General features: G+C 38.3%; 1 pseudogene; it reads right to left on the bottom strand.

The window, feature by feature from the left end:
• Nucleotides 1–5,332: 5,332 nt before the first annotated feature.
• Nucleotides 5,333–6,856, bottom strand: LOC104736642 (uncharacterized protein At4g02000-like; annotated as a pseudogene).
• Between the last annotated feature and the right edge of the window lie 6,437 nt (nt 6,857–13,293).

The following is a 13,293-nucleotide window of genomic DNA, read 5'->3' as shown; positions in this document are numbered from 1 at the left end:
GCCGTGGGTCCTTTAAACCGCAAATCAAGGCTAAATCGGTTTGTCACCGATGTGTAAATGAAAAGTGCAATGAAGCTCACAAGGTTGACATGACAAAGAAAAATCCTAAAGAGCCTAAAGAGCCAAAGAGACTAATGAGTCTATCTATGTCCATAGAGACAAGTATGGCCGTGGCCGAGGAAGAAGTGGACATGGTGGTCCTGGTCATGGGACTTACTAAAGACATAATTATGATGGTCAAGGCTATAGAAACCGATTAGGCTTCGGCCGTGATCGGGGTAAAGGCCGCGGGTTATCTAAACCCGCAACATAAGACCAAGTCCACTTGTAATAATAATTATGGTATAGAAAACCATAAGATAAAGACATGCAGAACTCCTAAATTGGATTATGAGATTTTGATTGCCTAAAGAAAAATATTTAAACTCATGTGGTGTATTATTTTAATTTCTATGCTTTTGAATTTGATTGAATTATTATTTTGGTTTAAATTCAATTATATTATATATTTGCTTGTTTAAAACTTAAAATCTTGTCCATTATTGGAAATAGCTAAGGACAAGAAAATAAGTGTGGTGGATAGTGGATTAAGCCACACAAAGCCAATATTAGCAAAGATAAGCGGGTATAGCAAGCCTAAGTGAAGGCTACGGCCAGGCATATATTTTAAACTAAGTGTTGTATTATAATCACCCAGCTCTAAGAAAAGCTTATTGAGCTTTAAGGACATTCATTTGAATGGTTTCCATATTGAAATAAAGGGTGAAGGAAACAGAGAGTTCCTATATATTGAAATCACCCATGGACATAAGAAAGTCCTAGAGCCTATACCTGCACTAGCCACTGGTTTTTACCATGCTAAGATTAATATAATAGAGGCTAATATGGCAATGAACGAAATGTTCAATAATTCACTTTATGGCATGACCGGATTGGCCATCCGTGTTTCTAACATGATGCGTATGTTGATATTAAATAAGAATGGGCACACTCCTAAGAGAGAGAAGAGTTATCCCTACAATCTCACGTATGTAGCATGTACACAAGGGAAACTCATTTATAAGGCCATCACCAGCAAATGTAACTAAAGAAATTTTCCACTTAAGACTATAAGTCTAGATAGTGCTGGTGAATTTATATCCCAAACGTTTAATAATTACGGTATGTCCATGGGGGGAAGTGTGGACCATCCTATGGCACATGTACATACAGAGAATGGATTAGATGAATCCTTCATTAAACGCACTTATTGGTACAATTGCTCGACCATTACTCATGAGGTCGAAGCTTCTTGTGTCGGCTTGGGGACACACAGTATTACATGCAACAGAACTTATACGCATCAGGCCATCTAGTGAGTATAAATATTCCCAAATGCATAACGGGTCGTAAGCCAGACATATCCCATCTAAAATAATATACGGGTGTGCCATTTATATTGCATCATCACAGAGAACAAAGATGGGACCTCAAAGGAGGATGGGAATATATGTTGATATGATTCTCCCACCATTGTTAAGTATCTTGAGCCAACTATGGGTGATTTATATGTGGCCAGATACACGGATTGTCAGTTTGCTGAATCCGAATTCCCTATATTGGGTGGAGAGAAAGACAAGCTGGTCAAAGAAATATTATGGAATCAAACATCCTTAAATTGGCAAGATCCTCGAGATTATACATTTGCAAAAGCTAGCTATTCAATTGCCAAGATTCCTTTAATGACCCAAAGAGAATTATGAAATCGTACATACCAGCTTGTAATGCACCAGTACGTATTGATGTTCAAAAGGAACACAATAATCAAGTTGCTACAGAGTCTAAATAGACCAATATGTTCCATAGAAAAGAACCTTCGGAAATCTAAAAAAAGGTGCAAATAAAACCGAGGTTAAGGAAAGAGTATAGACGTGGCCGCGGCAAATCCTAAGGTACCAACAATGAGGTTTGGGACGCTAAACCTCAAGGTCCTTAAGGTATTAATAATAATAGTAAGAGCTCGATAAACTATATCATGTCTAGAATAAAATGGAACTGCAAAGATGTCGACATTAATGAAATAATTGCATGCAAGGTAGCACTTGAAGTAAATGAGGATCAGAAACTCACGTCTATATTAGAGTGCACTCAAAGTAAAGATTGGCTAAAATAGAAAGAAGCCATTGACGTGGAGTTAAACTCTTTAAAGAAGAGAAATGTGTTTGGTCTGACCTTAAGGACAACACTTGATATAAACCAGTTGGACATAAGTTGGTCTTTGTAAGAAAGAGAAATGAGAGTAATGAAAGCGTGAGATAAAGCACGGCTTATAGCACAAGGATTCTCTCAAAGACCAGGAATAGATTATGAGGAGACTTACTCCCTGTGATGGATGCAACGACTTTAATAAGTCTGGCTATAAGAGAAAAACTGAATTTACGGTTAATGGATGTTAAAACCGTATACTTACATGGTCCACTGGAAAATGAGATTACCAGAGGGTATAGAGCTCGATTATAAGAGTGATTCTCGAGAGAATACTGCATAAGGCTAGACAAATACCTTTATGGACTGAAACAAAGTGGGTGTATATGGTACAATAGATTGAGTTAGTACCTAGCTAAAGAAAGCTATAAGAATGATCCCATCAGTCCATATATTCATAAAGAAGTTTGCAAACAAAGGATTTGTGATAATAGCAGTCTATATGGATGATTTAAACATCCTTGGAACCCCTGGTTAAATCGCCCAAACAAGAAAGAATTTGAAATGAAAGACCTAGGCAAAAAAAAATTCTGTTTGGGGTTACAACTTGAGTACATAAATGATAGAATCCTTGTGCATCAAATGGCATATACAGAAAGGTACTCAAGAGTTTTAATAAGGACTAAGCTCACCCATTGACTAGCCCAATGGTTGTAAGGAGCATTGATTTGGATAAAGATCCATTGATCCAAAGAAGGACAATGAGGAAGTTCTCGGTCCTGAAATGCCATACCTCAGTGCCAAAGAAGGACAATGAGGAAGTTCTCGGTCCTGAAATGCCATACCTCAGTGCTATAGGAGAATTAATCTTGGCTAGCCACACTAGACCAGAGATAAGTTTTGCTGTGAACCTCCTAGCAAGAATTAGTTCTTGACTAACCCAAAGGCACTAGAGTGAAATTAAGTATTCATTACGTTACCTACAAGGAACACTTTAAATTTGGGTTTATATTATACTAACTATAACAAAGAAGGTTTTAGTTGGTTTTGCTGATGCAAGTTATAACAAAGAAAGTTTAGTGTGTTTTGTTCGATGACTCAACATATACGGACGGATAGCAGCATGGACGACAGCAAAGAAGCAACGGTCTTATATGAGGACAATTCGGCCTGCATCGCACAGCTCAAGGAAGGTTACATCAAGGGAGATCGGACGAAGTACATACTGCCGAAGTTCTTCTTCAAACATGAACTACAAAAGGCCGGAGAAGTTCAAGTGGTGCAAGTTCAGTCATGCGACAACTCAGCCGATCTCTTCACCAAAGCATTGCCGACATCGACGTTCAGGAAGCTCACGCACAAGATTGGAATGCGGAGGCTTCTGGACTTGGAGTGATGTTTGGATTAGGGGGAGCAATGTGTGCTGTACTCTTTTTCCTTCACCAAGGTTTTGTCCCATTGGGTTTTCCTGGTAAGGTTTTAATGAGGCAGCATCCCCTAAGCACATTGCAGCGATCCCATCCAACATAGGCACGGTCATCTCGTCCAAGGGGGAGTGTTGTAAAACACTTAGTGGACTCTATAGACCGGCCCGTTCACAGTCCATTAGGACATGGCCTTACGGTCCATGTACGGTCCATCCTTTTACGGCCTATCGGCCATTGCTTTACGGCCCATGGCCTATTCTATATCCTAGTCGATTTATGGGCTTTAACCTTTGTACTCTACTATATATATACTTGTAAACCTCGACATTCATTAATAAGACTAAGAGATTTTCGTCCCCAACTCTCTAGTTTACAACATTTATTATATTATTATATACAATTATTCAATATCACCATCGATATCTTCGGCTCTGCAAGCAAGTCCAATAGCCTCGTTGTTAGTCCATACTATATACATCATCACCAAAAATACTGCCAAAATGCGAATATGATTAAACTCATAATGAAACCAATTAATATAATTATATATAATATGTTAAATACACACATATACTAGTATGTCTATTAAGTAATTTTAAATATATATTTTGTATTAGAAATAAATTAATCCATCACAACATTTAGCCAAATAAATTGATAATCAATATTGTCTTGGGATCATCATATGTATATCTCTACGTTTAAAGAATATTTTCTAAAATATTGATATCTGTGCCAGCATACATAGTAACGTGTGTCATTGTGGGTGCAAATCTAGAACTAGAAAACTAACGAAAAGAATAATCACCGGATATGTATATGTTATATCTACTCTTTTTGGCTTTGACGAAGATTAAAGACGATTAGTAGTAAATTATGTCATAACTATCATTTAATATCATTTAAACATGTGATTTTTGTTACGACTGTATATGATCTTTTATCTTTGAACTTTTGATTTACTCTAGAAAGTAAGTATATTTCAGAAAGATGCCCCCCCCCAATACATAAATAAATAGTAGATATTTCCGAATATGGCATCATCTATATGTTTGTGCTTTCTTCAGAACTTCCCTTTTGAGCATTTGTTCTTATCGTTTTGTTTGATTCATTTCATAACGTGTTTCTTTTTCATTTTATATTATAACTTATAAGATTTCGAGCATTACTTTCAATAAAGTAGGAACATGTCGACGGATCGATAGATCTGCCTATGAGAAGAAGGTTTTAAAAATTAATAAAACATTGGAGTTTTTTCTAAATATGTGTGTGACTTTTGGTACGTTAAGAACTTATGACTAAAACATAGCTATTAGTTTTTTTTTTTCTTTTCATTTTTTTTCTTGTATACTCTTTTTCAATTAATGTATATAAGATACTATATGTAATGTAACGCTGATTGATTGGAGGAATATGAGTAACCACATACACAAATCGTTATAATATACTATTCTATAAGCTTCTGAAGGATGCGCTTATACGGCCATATCTTTCTTTCCACTTTCGGCAAGGAGAAAGCATGTGGAGAATGCCCAGCCGGTCACGTGTCGAGATGGGGTTTGTTCGTTGTCCAACCCTACGTCCCAAAGTGGTAGTGGGTTGTGTTTTGTTTCTTTTTACATTTCACACCTTATTTTCAAACTTTTGTTTTTTTTTTTTTTTTTTCACAAGTGTGTCATCTTTATATTATAAGCCATGTCAAACATTACAAGCAGTTCAAAGGCAGTAAAGATCAACGATTACATCAAAAGGATTATCAAGTAAGAACATTGACAATCTTTAATTGTAACTAGAAGAGATTCACTATTACATCTTCAATTGTTCTTCATAGCGAACCAAAAAAGACTGGGCTATGACTGCTAGAAGCCTGTGTTTTAACCCATCCAGAACAGAACCAAAAAGGAGACAACCATATCTGCTCTAGAAACTTATTCATCAACCTTGATTATCCTGGAACCCAAAAAGTTATGACATAATTTGCAGAGTGAACTACCTTTTCTTAGGAGGCTTTTGGAGACTCCCTATCTCATCTTGAAACTTCTGTTTTTGTTTCCTATATGCATCCGTCTGAGGAAAACGAGAACTTTGACCATTCTCAAAACAACCTGGAATTCTCGAAGTGAATACATCTTCTGAGCTTGGAGTAACATTCGAGTTTACTGATGACTGGTTCCTTCCCTGAGCTGCTTGCGGAATCGGAACTGTAAAGTGTTGAATACCATGTAGACATGTTGCCGGAAAGTATGGAGAAGCTGCTGCGATTTCTACAGGGTTAAGCGGACGAGTTTCTAGCCTTGGAGGTTGAGATAATGGTGCTACAAAAGAGTCATCAGAGACTTGAGACTGGGAGTTTAGGTCAGATTCTAGATTCATCATCAAGCCGTCCATTATAAACTGGCACTTCAGGACTGATTCTTCTTTCATTATAGACAGGTACTTCAGGAATCTCTGAGCTGAGCCGTGAAACAGGAGAAGGCTGGAGATCAAGGCATGAACTTCGATGATGCGTAAGTCTAAGACAATTACTACAGATCCGACGGAGATGCTCATACTGAAAACTGATCAAGGCTCTTTCTCCATATTGAAAATAAACCCTCCGGAAGAATCTTAGTCTATTTGTGATTCCAAAGCGGATTCTAACTCTAATAAAGGCTATTTGTGAAGTAGTTACTTCATTAAAGTCTGAATAAACTACCTCACCCAAAGTTTCCGCTATTAGTCTGATTGTTCCTGCAGAGACATAAGGTAGTGGAATACCTCGAAGTTGAACCCATAGATCAATGGTTGTAAGATAGTCCCAATCAGGAAAGTCTTCCCAGCGTTGAAAAGCTACAAACCAGTTGTTGAAAGTCCATGGTTGTCTTCGTTGGACAGAAAGTAAATCAAATTCTGATTGGAACAGGAACTGGATATAAGTATCATTTAAGACTCTGCCATGGACCCGAGAAGCTAGACCCCAAGATTGTGGTAAAGATTCAACAACAGTTTGAAGTCTTTGAAAAGTAGGATTGAGGGGACGAGCAATCAGACTGAGTCTGTATGAGCTACAACATCAGCATAGGCAGAGTGAGGAATGAAAAGCTCTGGTTCTTCTCTGCCTAAATCTAGGTTTTGTATTTCATCCCACCAACTATCAGCCATATGGATATAGAAGGTGAAAGAAAACGGTGTAAAGATTGCAGGTGAAAAGGTAATAGAGTGAAAGAGAATATTTATAGTGTAAGGAAGTAAAGAACACGTATATATTTTGGGCAACCCAAAGTTACTACGTAACTAGATGAGCGAAGAAAAAGATTTAGGAACCCAAAGTTACTGCGTATGTAGATAAGGAAAGAAAGAAAAATCTACAGCAGAAAGGACAAAAAGTAATGATGAAAGGAAAAGATAAGAATAAGGAAACTTAAAGATGAGGTTTCGTTAATTTAGCTAGACAACAAAAATAGTCAACCCAAGTAAGTCAACCCATTTCAGGAGGAGTGTTCCTCTCTGAATCAAAAAGAGATTTTAGCCAAATGGGGAATCCTTGAGCTACATAAGACTGGAATCTATTACCTTGAATTACACTGTGAGCAATGAGGAAAGTAGCCTTGTTAGAGGTATGATTGGCATCCTCTATCTTCCAATCTGATATTGGTTCTAGGCTCCTCAAAATTTCAGAGGCATAGTACTGGAAAAAGGGCCATTCCTGAGACCAATTGATTGCATTGACCATCTCGAGAGCTTCAGAAGCAAAAATGACATAGTTGATATTGTGACTAATCATGCAATCAATAGTCCACAAAACACTCTGAAATTTTGCTTCCGTTAAAGATTTAATATCCGAGAAAGATCTCCGACTGTGTAGCAAAACCTTACCATTCCCATCTCGCAAAACCCAGGAAAAACCAGCTGAATTATATCTTTTTGACCAAGACATACCTATATTACATTTCAGCCAAGGAGTAGGAGCTTTAGTCCATGTCTTTAATAATCTGCCTCTATCAAAGGTTCTGGAGCTAGCATATCTCGTTTCAATTAACTGAGCATTGAACCACTGTGACGCTTCTTCTTTACTTTTCAAAACCAAATCTGTCATCACATTAGATATCTCTTCAAAGAAAAAGCCATTCCTATTCTTCAACAGATACCAAAGTATCCATGGAAAACTCCTTCTAATATGCTCTGGAATGACTTGATTCTTAGACATGACAAGCAAATACTGGATATTAGAGAATTCCGAGTTAGCCCAACCACCTTCTGGACATGGAAATTCTGAAAGAGCCCAAACCTGTCTAGCAATAGGACAAGAGAAAAGAGCATGATTAATAGATTCTTTACTCCAACCACAGAATTGACATCTCATGTCTTTACTCATTCCTCTTAATTCCAATTTATCTGCTATAGCAAGTGCTCCATTTACAGCTCTCCATAAGAAAAATTTGAGTTTAGGAGAAGTTTGTACAGACCAAACTTGAAGCTTTAAGTCATTGAGAGATGGCCGAATCTCTGCTGCTGTAATTAGATCAGGCTTATTAAGTTGAGAAGCTAACCAGTATCCTGATTTGACAGAATAGTCTCCACTCCTATTATGCATCCAAAACCAGTAATCTGCTCTTGACACCACAGGTTGATGAACCAATATAAGATTGACATCTCTGGGATAGAAAAGTTCTTATAGTCTATCCATATTCCATCTTCCATTTGGAAAATCAATCAAATCTTGTACTCGAAGATACAAGTCAACAAATATATTCTTCATTAGTGGTACCCGCATTTCGTTATCACACAACAATGGATCAATCCAAACACGAGAGCTCTGACCATTACCTATCATTTTCCTGAGACCTCGAATAAGCAAATGACGTCAATGTATCATACTTCTCCAAATATAAGAAGGACGTGATCCCAGACTTGCAGAGAGGATGTCAGTATCTTCAAAGTAAATGCTTTTCATAACTCTAGCAAGGAGAGAAGAAGGGTTCTGAATAATTCTCCAGACCTGTTTTGCTAACAAGGCTTGATTAAAGCATTGTAAATCTCTGAATCCTAAGCCGCCCCTTTCTTTAGACAAACACATCTTATCCCAACTAACCCAGTGAATCTTCTTTTTATGCTCCATAGAATTCCACCAAAAATTAGACATAGCTGCAGTAAGTTTTTCACAAGTGGTTTTTGGCAATTTAAAGCAAGTCATGGCATAAATAGGAAGAGCAATTGCTATTGCTTTAAGAAGAATTTCTTTACCTCCAAGAGATAATGTCCTCTCAAACCAACCTGATAACTTAGATTTTAATCTATCATAGATATAGTCTAACATTTGCACTTTAGATCCACTAAAACATTCTGGTAAACCTAAATAGGTGCCTGAACCACCTTCCGTATGAATTCCTGTCAGATCTTTGATTGATTTCTGCACATGAAGATCAACTTTGGAGCCAAAAGTAATTGAAGACTTATTCAAATTAATTCTTTGGCCTGTGATAACTCCATAGTAATCTAGAATTTGCTTAAGGGAAGCAGCTTGATTAACAGAAGCTTTACAACTAAAAACACTATCATCAGCAAAGAGTAGATGATGAACCGCTGGACCTGATGGAGAAAACTAAATTCCTTGAATAGATCCTGCTCTTTCAGCTCGGTTCAACAAATGAGTAAGACCTTCTGTGCATAACACAAATAGAAAAGGAGAAATAGGATCACCTTGCCTCAATCCACGTTGAGGCACAATCATAGCAAAAGGATTGTCATTGATCAATACCGAATAAGTGACCGAAGTTACACAAAACATCATCCAGTCTATCCATTTTGGATGAAAGACAAGGGCTTGTAACAAACCACAAAGATAGCTCCATTCAAGTCGATCAAAAGCTTTAGACATATCGGTTTTGATGGCCATATATTCAGACGATATGGTAGAATGAGTCCGTAGAGCATGAACCATTTCATGAGCAATTGATATATTATCTGATATACATCTTTTTGCTACAAAGGCAGACTGAGTAGGAGAGACTAATTGGGACAGTAAAGGCTGCAGTCGTGATGTCAGAACCTTGGATATGATTTTATATAGAACAGAACACAAACTGATAGGCCTAAGGTCTGACATTTGGTGTGGATTGATTATTTTTGGGATGAGGCACAACTGAGTGTAATTCCATTCAGATGGAAATGAACCTGAAGTAAAGAACTTCTGAACTTCCAACGTAACTTGTGGACCAACGATCTCCCAATATTTTTGAAAGAAGAGACCTGTCATACCATCTGAAAAGTTCCTATTATTATTAAGGAAAAGTTCCTATTATTATTAAGTTTTGTAATGGTAATTCTAATAAGTTTAGGAAAAGTGTAAACCTATAAATATAAAAGTCCATGGAGAGGTGTTCCATAAGACTTGAGAGAAAGAGAGATTTAGTTTTTGAGAGAGTATTCTAAATCTAATAATAAAGGTGTTCTTATTTTCTTCAAGTTTTATTCTTAGATTTGGTATCAGAGCAAGATTGTGTTTCTGATCAAAAAAACGGTGGAGAAAACTTTTCGAAACCAAGCATGGGGGACGAACATAATTCACCGTCACGAACGAAGGACCTTGGAGCACCATCAATCCAGTGTCCATTACTAACATCAACAAACTACACAGTTTGGTCGATGAGGATGAAGATCATACTCCGAGTTAGCGAAGTATGGGATACAATCGAACCGGGATCTAAAGATGAAAAGAAGAATGATATTGCGACAGCTCTTCTGTTCCAATCTGTCCCCGAGTCACTTATCTTGCAAATAGGAGAGCAAGATTCAGCTAAACACTGTGGAATGATATCCGATCACGTCACCAAGGAGCGGAACGTGTAAAGGAAGCTGGACTTCAGACTTTGTTAGCAGAACTCGAGCGGTTGAATATGAATGATTCAGATTCGGTAGATGACTTTGCAGGCAAGATTTCAGGGCTTGCATCGCAATCGGCTTCTTTGGGAGCGACCATTGAAGAACCAAAGTTGGTAAAGAAGTTTCTTATAGGATTACCTAGAGAAAAATTTATTCATATGGTAGCTTCTCTAGAGCAAGTCCTCGACTTAAATACAACGACGTTTGTGGACATAGTAGGAAGGTTAAAAACTTATGAGGAACGAATTGGAGAAGTAAGTTCAGTCGAAGATCAAGGCAAGTTGATGTTTGCGAATACCTCTAATAATCGTGGAGGTTACGGTGGTTTCCGAGGAGGATCCAGAGGTAGAGGCGGCTTCGGTAGAAGCGGAAACAACAGAGGTAGTTTTGGTAGAGGTGGTTTCGGTAGAGGCAGGGGTCGAGGGAGATTCAATGGCCAAAACCAAGGAGGAGAAGCCACAGAAGACAACCAAAACAAACCAAAGAAATACTTATCGAAAGTGATATGTTGGAGATGCGATAAGCCAGGGCACTATGCGACAACGTGAACAAACAAACCGATTCAAAACCACAATCAGAATCAAAAATCAAACCTGAATGAGACACATGAAGTCGATGCACTGTAAGTGTTTGGTATGCATGAAGTAGTGTTTTTAAACGAAGACAAGGTAATTCCGAAGAACTACGATACCAACAAAGGCAATGCAAGTGTTTGGTATTTGGATAATGGAGCAAGCAATCACATGTCAGGAAATAAGGAGTTTTTCTGCAGTTTAGATGGAGCAAGCAAGTGTTTGGTATTTGATATTGTTGGAAAGGGGATCATTAACTTTGTGTGCAAGACTGGAGAAATAAGAGCACTCAAAGAAATTTATTTTATACCCGACCTTAAACACAACATTTTGAGCCTTGGCCAAGAAACAAAGGGAGGTTGTGAGTTGAACATGAAAGGAGAGTTTCTGACACTTCTAGATCCGTGTGGAAGATTACTTGTGAGAGTTACTAGGTCTTCAAACAGACTTTACAAGACACCAATGGAAATAAGTCCTCCAATGTGTTTGCAGCTCGAGAGTGATGATACTACATGGCGTTGGCATGCTCGGCTGGGGCATGTAAGCTTTAATGTTATGAATAACATGGTTTGGAAGGATATGGTTGTAGGAATGCCACACATGATCCATGATAGGGGTATGTGTGAGGTGTGCTTAGTTGGGAAGCAAACAAGAGGTTCATTCCCGGCTAAAGCAAGTTTTCGTGCATCACAGGCCTTGGAATTGGTACATGGAGACTTGTGTGGTCCGATTTCACCACCGACACCAGCTAATAACCGATATGTTTTTGTTCTAATTGATGATTTCTCTAGGTACATGTGGATAATGCTACTAAGAGAAAAAAGTGAAGCATTTGATCGCTTTAAACGGTTTAAAGACTTTGTTGAAAAACAGAGTGGGCTCTCCATGAAGACGTTTAGAACCGATAGAGGAGGAGAGTTTACCTCAGCTGAGTTCAATCGGTTATGTGAGGAGAACGGCGTTACTAGACATCTAACCGCACCGTATACACCACAACAAAACGGTGTGGTAGAGAGAAGAAACCGTACTTTGATGGAGATGATAAGAAGCTTGATGAAAGCAATGTCGGTTCCGAATGATATGTGGGGAGAAGCTGTACGCCACTCGACTTACCTCATCAATCGAGTGCCCACAAAAGTACTGTATGGTCAAACTCCGTATGAGGGTTTTATGTCCAAGAAATCGAACATTGAGCACTTGAGAGTGTTCGGTTGTGTTGCCTATGCAAAGATCAATAGACCACAGTTGAAAAAGCTAGATGATAGATCAAAGAAAGTGATCAATCTTGGAACAGAACCTGGTTCTAAAGCTTATAGACTCTACGACCCTGTTGCGGAGAAAGTAGTTGTCAGCAGAGACGTCATATTTGACGAAGGTAAGGCTTGGGACTGGTCATCTATGACAAACAAATCAGATGGTGAACCTGGTATGTTTAGGCTCTTTTAAGAAGGCTTTATCAAAGATGGTGGTGGACACGGTAATGAAAAAGGCAACGATCAACAAGATGCAGACCCAGAAGATGTAAATCATGATAACCACGAAGATGAAGAAGATAATGAGAATGATATGAGTGATGGGAATCATATTGAGGAGCAACAAGTCGGAGTTCAACCTCTGGTCACTAGATCTGGTCGTGTGATAACAAAGCCACGTTATCTTAATGATTACGTCTTATTTGCAGAAGAAGCAAGTTGCAGGTTGTTTCTAACACTAGATGGGGAACCAGAAAATTATTTCGAAGCTGGGAAGATAAAAGAGTGGATCGATGCTATGAAGGCTGAACTGGATTCGATCACAAGGAACAACACCTGGGAGCTTGTAGACAAACCAGTTGGTGTTAAACCTATAGGAGTTAGGTGGGTCTACAAACTTAAAAGAAAAGCTGATGGTTCGGTGAATAAGTATAAGGCGAGGTTAGTTGCAAAAGGATATGTGCAACAACAAGGTATAGATTTCGATGAAGTGTTTGCTTTGGTAGCTAGAATCGAAACTATACGGCTTCTAATAGCACTCGCAGCAACAAGAGGTTGGGAGATTCACCACTTAGACGTGAAGACAGCTTTTCTCAATGGCGAACTAAAAGAACTAGTCTATGTTACTCAACCTGAAGACTTTGAGAAGAAAGGAGAAGAGGATTGAGTTTCTAGGCTTTATAAGGCCTTGTATGGTCTCCGTCAAGCTCCTAGAGCTTGGAATACAAAGCTGGATCAAGTTCTAAAAGAAATGAACTTCAAGAAGTGTGTGAAGGA

The sequence above is a fragment of the Camelina sativa genome, chromosome 13 (genome assembly GCF_030686135.1).
Source record: "Camelina sativa cultivar CO46 ecotype springtype chromosome 13, ASM3068613v1".
Lineage (NCBI taxonomy): Eukaryota > Viridiplantae > Streptophyta > Magnoliopsida > Brassicales > Brassicaceae > Camelina > Camelina sativa.
Note: the sequence above shows the minus strand (reverse complement) of the source record. Positions and strands in the feature narration are given on the sequence as shown.